Below are 10,107 nucleotides of genomic sequence, written 5' to 3'. Positions count from 1 at the left end.
AATTAACGGGCATGACTAGGAAGTGTAAATGTAAGTGTAGTTGTGGCAACTTTTACAGTGACTTAATGATTAGGGATGCTATTACATTCAATGTCCCAAAGAGCAGAATACGGGAACACATCCTAAAGTAGTCTGATCCTTCACTTTCAAGTGTTGCAAACCTTAGAGCAATATCATTCAGATGCCAAAGGGGCCGATAAGTTTGGCCAGGCCCCGATTTGTCGGGTCGAGTCGCCCCAAGCAGCCACAACAGCGAGCACGTTCACAGCGTCACAGACAGCCACGAAAACTTGTAAACAGACAGGTGGACTTAGTGAAGTCTTGCCCTAGATGCTTTTCTCGCCTTAAAAGACAGGATTTACCATGACGTAACGTGTTGCACGAGCGGACAAAGGGCATGTCTAAGTAGTTTGTGTTCAACGGCACAAGAATGCCAATTTCGCCCGCTCCCAGAAAAACAGGCTCGTACTGATGCAGCGGACATTGTGTTTTCCAAACCTACAACACGTTCCGACAAATGTAAGATTAAGGTTGTGCGTCCTTCTCGTCCTACCTCTGTGTAGCGACTTTATAACAAACTTTTTGTCTCATTACGAATTGCTGCCCGTCGTGTGAAGTTTCAGTTATACACTGGCGCATCAGTCACTTTGCTTAATCACGCCAGATACAAACAGTTAGGGTCACCATGCCATTCTAAATATAGCAAACACCTCACTGACTACAACGGACAGGAAATTCCGGTTTTTGGGCAGCGTAGTTTACCTGTCACTTACACATCCTACAATGGGAAAGTGAATTTACTACACGATAACATTCAGTGCAACATAGACCGCTGTATTGAAGCTTCGGAAGCTGCAGACTTGTGTCTCAGCCGTGACTCTTACCCACAACTGTCGCTGCTAGGCAGCGTGAGAACGGCTCCTGTGGCACTTCGAGCGACTGTATATTTATATCTCCTTCGAATCTAAACGGAACACATTAAATATGGACAGATTATTTTCAAATTTGATATACCAGTTTATGTTATTGAGAAGAAGGTATCCACAAAATTTCAAAGTCGTACATATTATAGTTTCCACGTTCAGAAAATTACCTAAAACACCCCAAACTGACACTTAGACTGCAAAACAGTTAGGAATAACAATAGTTTGTCTTTTAGTACCATTTGATATCATTACTAGAGTTCTCAAGGTGTAGAATGATTTAACTGAGATTTTTTTTCAAAACCTTAATTATTTTGCATTTTCCTAGTATAAAATTCAGAAAAAACTATTATCTGTTTGTTAGGTTGTTGTGTGAATAAATGGAAATGTTTGAGTGTGTATGTGTAACACAGGTTAAAATTCAATATTGTATTATTGACAACATAACGTAACTAGAATGTGGGAGAGTTGTGTTTTACCCACATAGCTGATGACGTATGTCTGGGTGTGACATTTGTAAGAAGTTTAATTTCATTTTGTTTTAGTAAACATTGTGTAAGTATTTGCGTTTTCGAAGAAGAAAATGCATCTCTGAATAGTGATTGGCTTAGGCGAGTTTTGCCACGGGAATGATCTCTAAGGATCATCAGACTGATCAGCCAGTGAGAATTAAGTACTTCCCGCGCACAACTAGTTAGATATACTGAGACAGAGGCGTTCTGGCCAAAATCGCTCCTCAGCTTCGGTCACAGAAGTACATGTTAAATGTACTGTTTCTCATTCTGTGTAAGACGATGAAATATTGTGTTCCGCGCGTTTAGAACTAGTTGCAAGAAAAGCCTTTGCAATTACGAACAGTTTGATAAAAGTTGGAGGTTTTGGAATTGCTTTGTTGGAAAGTTACGAGCGTGTGAACTATCGGCCTTTGTGAACATTTCCGCGTGGCATGTTCCGTATTCATATGGTAGTATTTTGGCGAGCAGTTTCTCTTAAAGAAAACCACTGAAAAGGACCGAATGTGACACTCACTATTAGTAGCGGATCTGTGACTATGAGATCGGGTTGTCAGTCTGATCGGACTTGATTTTCTGGCTGTTTTGCGTGTGAAGTTATTGTATGAACTGAGAACTGAGCGTTGTAAATTCGTTAGTTAAATAAATGTGGTCTTGATGGCCGGTTTAAAATGTATTCCTAAGAAAATAAAAAAGACTTGCTTTCGAATTCTGAACAATTTCTAACGACAGAAGCATCAACATTACCACCCGATATGTATTATGAGATAATTGCAGGACAGCAGGGTACTAGAGTTTACGCAGACTTTGCAACGTAAGTATAGGCGTCGTTTTTATCAACGCTGCTTTTCTAACGTCTAAACAGTGCGTACGTCTACAGAGAAAACGGATAGTGAGCGGACGTCGTACTCAGGTAGGTCGATTTTTGCTGCACAGTACGACGAACGAACGAAAATTTATCCCGTGTCGCCGCAATTTTAAACCAATAGGCATTTCCAGGTTAGATGCCTCTGATTTGTTTGGCCTTAGCATCCGCGACAACGTACTGTCCGTCACTACAATTGTACCACAAGACAGTGCAGATAGCTTGCTTTAAGAATTTCCTGAACTATTTTCAGAAGGAATGGAAAAAGCTAATAACTTTGTAGCGCATGTTACACTGAAAGACAATGCTCAGTCTACTTTTTTCGGGTCCTCCCCATTCCAATTGTTTCAAGAGACGAAGTAGCCAGTGGACTGAAAGAATTGCAAGATAATGGTCGAGTTCACTAGTTTTGTTGCCTAAGCCTTTTGGTCGCACTCGCATTTGTGCTGACTTCAAGTCCACAGTCAACCCACTGACAATAGTTGATACTTATCCGTTACCGGGCCTGAGGAACTCATTGACAGGGTTTCTGCAGGAAGTTACTTTTCTAATATAGATTTCCATGATGCCTATTTGCAGACTCCATTGGATGAACAATCACAGAAAGTGTTTGTTGTAAATACACACTTAGGAGTGTTCAGGTATTTGCGTTTTCCTTTCAGCAGTGCTTCCGCACCATCCATTTTTCAATGTTGCTTTGTACAGCTGACTGCAAAAGACCCTTTTTGTACAAACTACTTGTTATTGTCGTCTCAGGTCGTACACAAGAGGAACACCTTGTCAATTTGTGTACTCTTTTTTAGAATGTTGTCAGAAGCAGGACTCAATTGTCGTGTCGAAAAGTGTGACTTTTTTCAAACTGAGGTACAATGTTTGTCATTTGCCCCGTGATTCTACTGCTTCCCCCAGATTTACGGATTCACAGGACTGCGCAGCCTTCGCAGTCACCCGCTGGTGCCATCAGGGCACCCCAGGAGGAGCGGATGGACGATGCGCCCTCTCCCCTCCGACCCCACTCGCTGACCCGATGCACCGGGGCTACCATCCCTGTCGCTGTCGCCGTCGCCGTCGCCGTCGCTGTCGGCGTCATCGCCCCAGCACACGCCTTTAGGCCTGGACGTGTGATTTGGAGGATGTACCTGTTGCCTTGCAAGCCAGATGTAACGGCTGTAACGACTAATGGCCCATCTTTATGTTCGGCATCCTGCCTTCCTACACACTGTCGTCCGCAGTCTCACTACACGACAGTGGGGCAGCATTTTCGGGGGAGGAATGTGCTGGCATAAGCTGCGGGAAAGAGGTTGTGAGACGATAGAGGCCAACAACATACTCGCAGGAAATGCGCTGGCAACGCCCTCTCGTCCACCAGTATTTAGGGTCGCCGCTGCGGAACGGTGGGCCAGTCTGTTCAGTTGTGTCACAGTCTGTCGCACCTAGTGAGTTGCAGTGCCATCAGTCGCAGCCTAGTGCGAATCGCAGCAGCAGTTGGCTCCGGCGCTAACTGAAAGACAGGCAGCACATAGCAACCCCAATGGTGTACACAGCAGATTTTGAACTTCACTAGCAGTGATGCTGACGTGGACTATATAGAAGAGCTTGTATCACAACTACGATCTGGAGTTAAGTACACTTTGCATTCTGATGAATAAAGAACCCAGTTAATATATGCATGCAGTTGGTATTACAGAAAGCGTATACCAGTCACCAAACAACATGCCCTCCTTGCTTCCCATGGTACAGCTGTACAGAGACAACAAGCCAACATAAAGATCTCCATGAACAGAACACAGTCTCGTCCACACACAACATCTGGCAGGTAAATGTATACACAGAGATTGTAGTACCTCACGAATCTATATCACTGACTTAGAATCACTGCAACCAGGAAACTGAAGATTCCATATATATACAAGATGTGGCAGAAAAATGTACCAAAATAGATTTTCCAACGGTTTTGTGCACATAATTCACCACACAGTCGTTGAAAGTCGTCTGCTGGTGTGGCATATACAGGTTTCCTGTGAACGACTGCAGGTAGATAGGATTCTATGTCACACACAGAACACGCAGTTGTATACAAGCCAAACCCAGGTTATATCACACAAATGAAACAGTCCAAGAGAACAAAGAAAAAATCAGTTAAATGTGTCATAAATGACTTGCCACAATATATCATTATCTCTAGAATGCATCATCAGTTTACTATTAAATCGTACCCCATTACAGCACCTCTCAACCGGTTAATACATCTACTTTATAGCATCCTTTAACGCAGATGCACGTCATTTTGGATACACATGGTTTTCTTTTCTAGGAAGTCATCCAAGATAGAGGTCAACTTGCATGTACTCTTTTTACCTCAGTAGACATACAGCAGAATGTGGACAAAAACTATGCAACAGCTGTTCTGTAAGGCAGTTGTTAACTGTCACCCCATGGTTGTGATTGCTAGAGAGTACAGAGAAGCACATTGTAAATACTGTTTACTAGGGTGTAAAACACTTACATAGTCTTGTATGAGGTTAAACATGAGACCCATTCTGTAGCTGTATATTGCAATCCCCAAGTTGGTGATACAATCGTCTTTAGTTAAGGCACATGTAACATTTATCATAGTCACAAGTCCAGACACTTTATGAAAAACAATAACCCTGGGGTCGTACCTGTGCTTGTGATCTGACATATGTAAATTTATTACTGTGCATTTGTTAGTCATCCACGTTAAACAACCTATACGAGCAATCTTATCGCAGTAAATGAAAATTAACTGTTTCCGTGATCCCCAGTGCATTCATATCAGCTTTTCCTCATCTTCCATTCGCTGTCACACATTCGTTCCCTTGCACAAAATATTTCCTTCGACAATCAAACATGTAAGTACTCTCTCATTCCCCCTTAGTTTTCCTGCATTTTGGAGGAGTTTCCCTCAATTTAGACGTATTTTCCGTTACGTTTCGTATTTTTACCTTCCTTATATCACTTTAGCTCATGTGGTCATGGCCTCACGTCTGGCCATGTCTTCTAAACCTGTATGTAAATTTAGCACAGTTGTGAAGATCTAAAGCAACTGCGTAATTTCTCTCTCTCTCTCTCTCGCTGTGTGTGTGTGTGTGTGTGTGTGTGTGTGTGTGTGTGTGTGTGTGTGTGTGCGAGCGCGCGCGTTGCTTTCGCTCACACCCAACTCTAGACTTACAGCCAGTGAATCCACCTTCAGACACTATCGCAGACATACTGCAGGTGGATTCATCTTCGAAAACTATTCAGTCTCGAATGCGTACTGGATCCACCTTGGCCTCTATCGTGGTAAAAATGCGTGGTGGATAGACCTATGAGCTCTGTTCCAGTCTTTTCCCATCCCCATATTGTGCCATGGGAATCCTTCGTGTGAAACCAATGCACACGCACATGCACATGCACACAGGCACACACATGCACGCAAGTGCACGTGTACAGACACACTCACTCACTCACGGAGCCACGCACTCACGCACTACTCAGAAAAATGTGGGAGCTGTGCTAGATCTTGACAACTGTATTACACTAATAAGGAATTGGTGCACTTGACCTTTGACAACTGTACTACTCTCACAAGAAATTTTAGAATATTTGTTCAAGAGCAGTTGTGACATAAAATGGATAAAATTACGAAAACTAACGACAAATAGTTATAAATAAATGAAAAATACGCCAAGATTGAGGAGGAATAACGGAGGAATTACATTTTTTATTGATGCAAGAAAATTTTGTTCATGGGAACGAATGTGTGTCAGCGAGAGTAAGACAAGGAGAAACCCACATGGATGCGCTGAAGATCAGGGAAACATTAATTTTTCATTTACTGCGAAAAGACGGCTGGAATAGATTATTTATCAAGGATTCTCAACAAATGTAGAGTAATAAATATATACATGTCGGATCACAAGCCCAGCTGTGACACCAAAGTTATCGGCAACCACCTTATAGATTTTTATAAAGTATCTGGGCTTGTGGCTAAGATTAATTTTACATCCTCCTTCGCTAAATAGTATTGTGTTACCAGCGTGGGGGCTGCAAAATACAGCTATACAATGGCTCTCATGTTTGACCTTGTTCAAGACTGTTTTAAACTCTAGCAAAGAATATTTACAATGCGCTTCTCTGTATTCTCTACCAATCACAACCATGGGGTGTCAGCTAGCAGATACCTTACAGAACATCACTGCATCGTTTTTAACCACATTCTGCTGTGTGACTACTGAGGTAACACGAGTACATGCAAGTTGACCTCTGTCTAGAATGCTTTCGTAGAAAAGAAAACCATGTGCGACCAAACTGACGTGCACCTGCGTTAAATGATGATTGAAAGTAGATGGATTAACTGGTCGAGTGGTGCTGTAGTGGGTGTGCTTAATGATACATTGTGGCAGGTCATTTATCGCACATTTCACCAATTGTTCTCTTGCAATGTTTCATTTGTGTGATATAACTTGGGTTTGACTTGCATACAACTGCATGTTCTGTGTGTGACAGAGTCCTATCTACCTGCAGTTGTTAACAGGAAACCTCTCCATATGACACTCAGCAGACGACTTCCAATGCATGTATGGTGAATCATGTCCACCAAACCGCTGGGAGACCAATTTTGGTACCCTCCTTCAGGCCAGCGACGGTCTATGCAAAGTACTCCATTTCCCCGCTATATTTTCGACATATATCGAGTCTTCAGTTTCTTGGTTACAGTGATTATAAGTCAGTGACTTAGGTGTACAAGGTACTGCAATCTCTGTGTATATATCTGACAGATGCTGTGTGTCAAAGAAACTGTTTTCTGATAGCGCTGTTAGTGCAGCATGGCTTGTAATTTCAGATGTCGCACGTCGTTGCTATGCATTTGTCAATTTCCTCATAAGAAGTCGTTGTATGGTATAACTTCCGATGTGTAATCGGATGAGAATAGTGGGCGCTACGGCTATCTGGAAAGCTATATAGTGCATATCTAAACAGAATCTACGTTTTTTTCCTTTGGTGTAAAAGGAAGTAGTTTTATTATCTTGAAGTTTCTCTGCATAGTGAGTGGGATATAAAATTTGCAGGTGAACGTGTTTTAGTTGTTGGAAATATACTACCTTCTTCGGAGTATTAACAGCATTGCATTTCATGTAACCAATGTATCGGAAACCACACTGTTTTAAGATTACAGGACGTTTAAGTGCAGAACTGAACTTGACTAGATGTTCTGAGGCATCGAGGGATCACCAATTTAGTAATGGAGGGCAGCGTGGAGGGTAAAAATCGTAGAGGGAGACCAAGAGATGAATACACTAAGCAGATTCAGAAGGATGTAGGCTGCAAGAGGTACTGGGAGATGACGAAGCTTGCACAGGATAGAATAGCATGGAGAGCTGCATCAAACCAGTCTCAGGACTGAAGACCACAACAACAACAACTACAGAATTGTTAGCACAAGTGAATTACATAAAATGATTCAAAACCTTTGTACGTTTCTTCTTGTCCTTCTTCTTCTTAACTGTCACCAATATACTCTCAAATGTATCAGGCTCATGTGTGCTACACACCAAAAAAGGATTGCTAATCTCCTCAGTGGGCCTGCATCTACAGAAATTGTGTGTAATTGGTTGGGCGATGTGAGTAGGAGTCGTACAGAACAGTCTGTGCGGAACGGCAGTTACGGTACTGCAATGACAATACTAGTCTGTACCTCTAGTGTCGGTCAGTTGTACTGCAACACAGCCTATGGTGGCGGCAGTTCTCCGTCTGCCAAACAAATAAAAAGTTGAAACTTCCTGGCAGATTAAAACTGTGTGCCCGACCGAGACTCGAACTCGGGACCTTTGCCTTTCACGGGCAAGTGCTCTACCAACTGAGCTACCGAAGCACGACTCACGCCCGGTACCCACAGCTTTATTTCTGCCAGTACCTCGTCTCCTACCTTCCAAACTTTACAGAAGCTCTCCTGCGAACCATGCAGAACTAGCACTCCTGAAAGAAAGGATATTGCAGAGACATGGCTTAGCCACAGCCTTGGGGATGTTTCCAGAATGAGATTTTCACTCTGCAGCGGAGTGTGCGCTGATATGAAACTTCCTGGCAGATTAAAACTGTGTGCCCGACCGAGACTCGAACTCGGGACATTTGCCTTTCGCGGGCAATGGAAACGATTGATAGGCTTCGGAATTTGTCAAATCTGAGTGCGGGTGCTGCGGAAGCACCTAGGTTCTGTAGGGTGACGTACTGCAGGAGATGACACCACATCTGCCGGCGATTGTCCCACATTGCGAAAATATCAGATTTCGCCCAGGTGTCCGGATGTGTTTACAACTAACTGCTCTCTCTAGCGACTATACTCCGTGACAGTCGAGAAGCAAGTCCTTTCCCTCCCGTTGCTCAAACCCTTATGAAAAACAGCCATTCGACCTGATGTTATTGACTAATTCTGTCATGGCAGTTACTGTGCCAATCATATTTTCTAGCACGGAGACCAGATCTTCCTCAACCAATGACTAGAGTGCAGTACAGATTCTGTTCTCTGAAAAACTAGCATACAATGCCTATAGGTCCTGCAGCCAACCCCCCGCCGTATTTCACAAGATGAGGGGAACCTCCTAGTGGGAAGATGCTCCGTCACATCCGTAAAACGATTTAGTGGAAGCCGTCTTGGCGAGGTGCGGCAGTATCTAAGACACGCCACATCCAGAGAATTGCGTCATCCCGTTCTCCTAATAAACACATTAGCCGGGCGCCAGCCTGACGCCGCAATACTTGATACCGCACACGGGATAGGTGACCCTACTCCCACACCTCGTCCACTCGCTAATAAAGCGCTTAGGCCAGTGTCAGGATGCCCAGCGCCGCCAGTTTCTAAATAAGTGTCATTTCGCATTCAGCCACTGCGTTCCCACCCTCTTGCTTCGGCCGCTGGCGGAACAAGCCCAATCGCCAGAATGGCGGCCCATAAACCACTGCCCTGCAGAGCCCATAGCAAATTTCAGTGACGGAGGAGAACTCGTTTGCTACTCGAGGAAAGTTCTGAAGCTGCCCCTAACGCACTAGTCACCTCCAGCATCCAAAAATCTGTCTCTACAGCCTAATTTAGTTCTGCTAATGCTATACAAGTCATTCAAGTACTGTGTGATCAATCAGTATTTTACCCTAACCCCAATAGTCAAGCAGATTAATATGAATCAGGGAAAATTTAAATACACCAAAGGCGAATAAAATTGTATGATATTCACCGAAACAAAAAGAAATGGGAAATCCCTGACGGGTATTACCATGGCAGTGCTCTGTCCAGAAAGCACTGCCATCTTTCATTACCCGCACTGACTGTAGATCATTTTCACTATTTGTGGTTCACTTAAGGCAAGGGATAGTTGTGTAGGTACTTGGTGAAAGACCCCGGAAATGGTAAAGTTAAAATTTATGTAAAAAAAAGTGAAACAGTGATCGACCATAAGCGTCGGCAAAGACGTTTATATGAATGCGCGGTAAGGCGCACTCAAATGAAAGAAAAAAAATCATTTTTCTCTGTGCAAGATTTTATTTGGCTCTCTCGTATATAGGATCGTTAAGATGTATTGCTTGAAGTATGAAGTATTACAAGTGTTATGTGTTATGTGCGAGTCTGAATATAAGAAGACTTAACAATAGTATTAAGTATTTTTATTGACGTGAAGCGATGCCAAGTAAGGGGGAATTTCATCATTGTTTGACACACACTGGTGCCCTTTGAAGTCAGCTTCCTGCATCTGCAATTGAAATGTAACAGAGGAAGTTCGAATAGCCTACATTCGTAGATGCGAAATATTTA

General features: G+C 43.1%; 1 non-coding gene across 1 annotated transcript; it reads right to left on the bottom strand.

The window, feature by feature from the left end:
- Positions 1 to 8,101: 8,101 nt before the first annotated feature.
- Positions 8,102 to 8,176, bottom strand: Trnas-uga (transfer RNA serine (anticodon UGA)). Its single transcript has one exon. It is a non-coding gene; the product is annotated as a tRNA-Ser (tRNA).
- Between the last annotated feature and the right edge of the window lie 1,931 nt (positions 8,177 to 10,107).

This window comes from Schistocerca gregaria, chromosome 8, assembly GCF_023897955.1.
Source record: "Schistocerca gregaria isolate iqSchGreg1 chromosome 8, iqSchGreg1.2, whole genome shotgun sequence".
Lineage (NCBI taxonomy): Eukaryota > Metazoa > Arthropoda > Insecta > Orthoptera > Acrididae > Schistocerca > Schistocerca gregaria.
The sequence above is the reverse complement of the archived record's forward strand: the minus strand, read 5'-3'. Positions and strand labels throughout refer to the sequence as shown.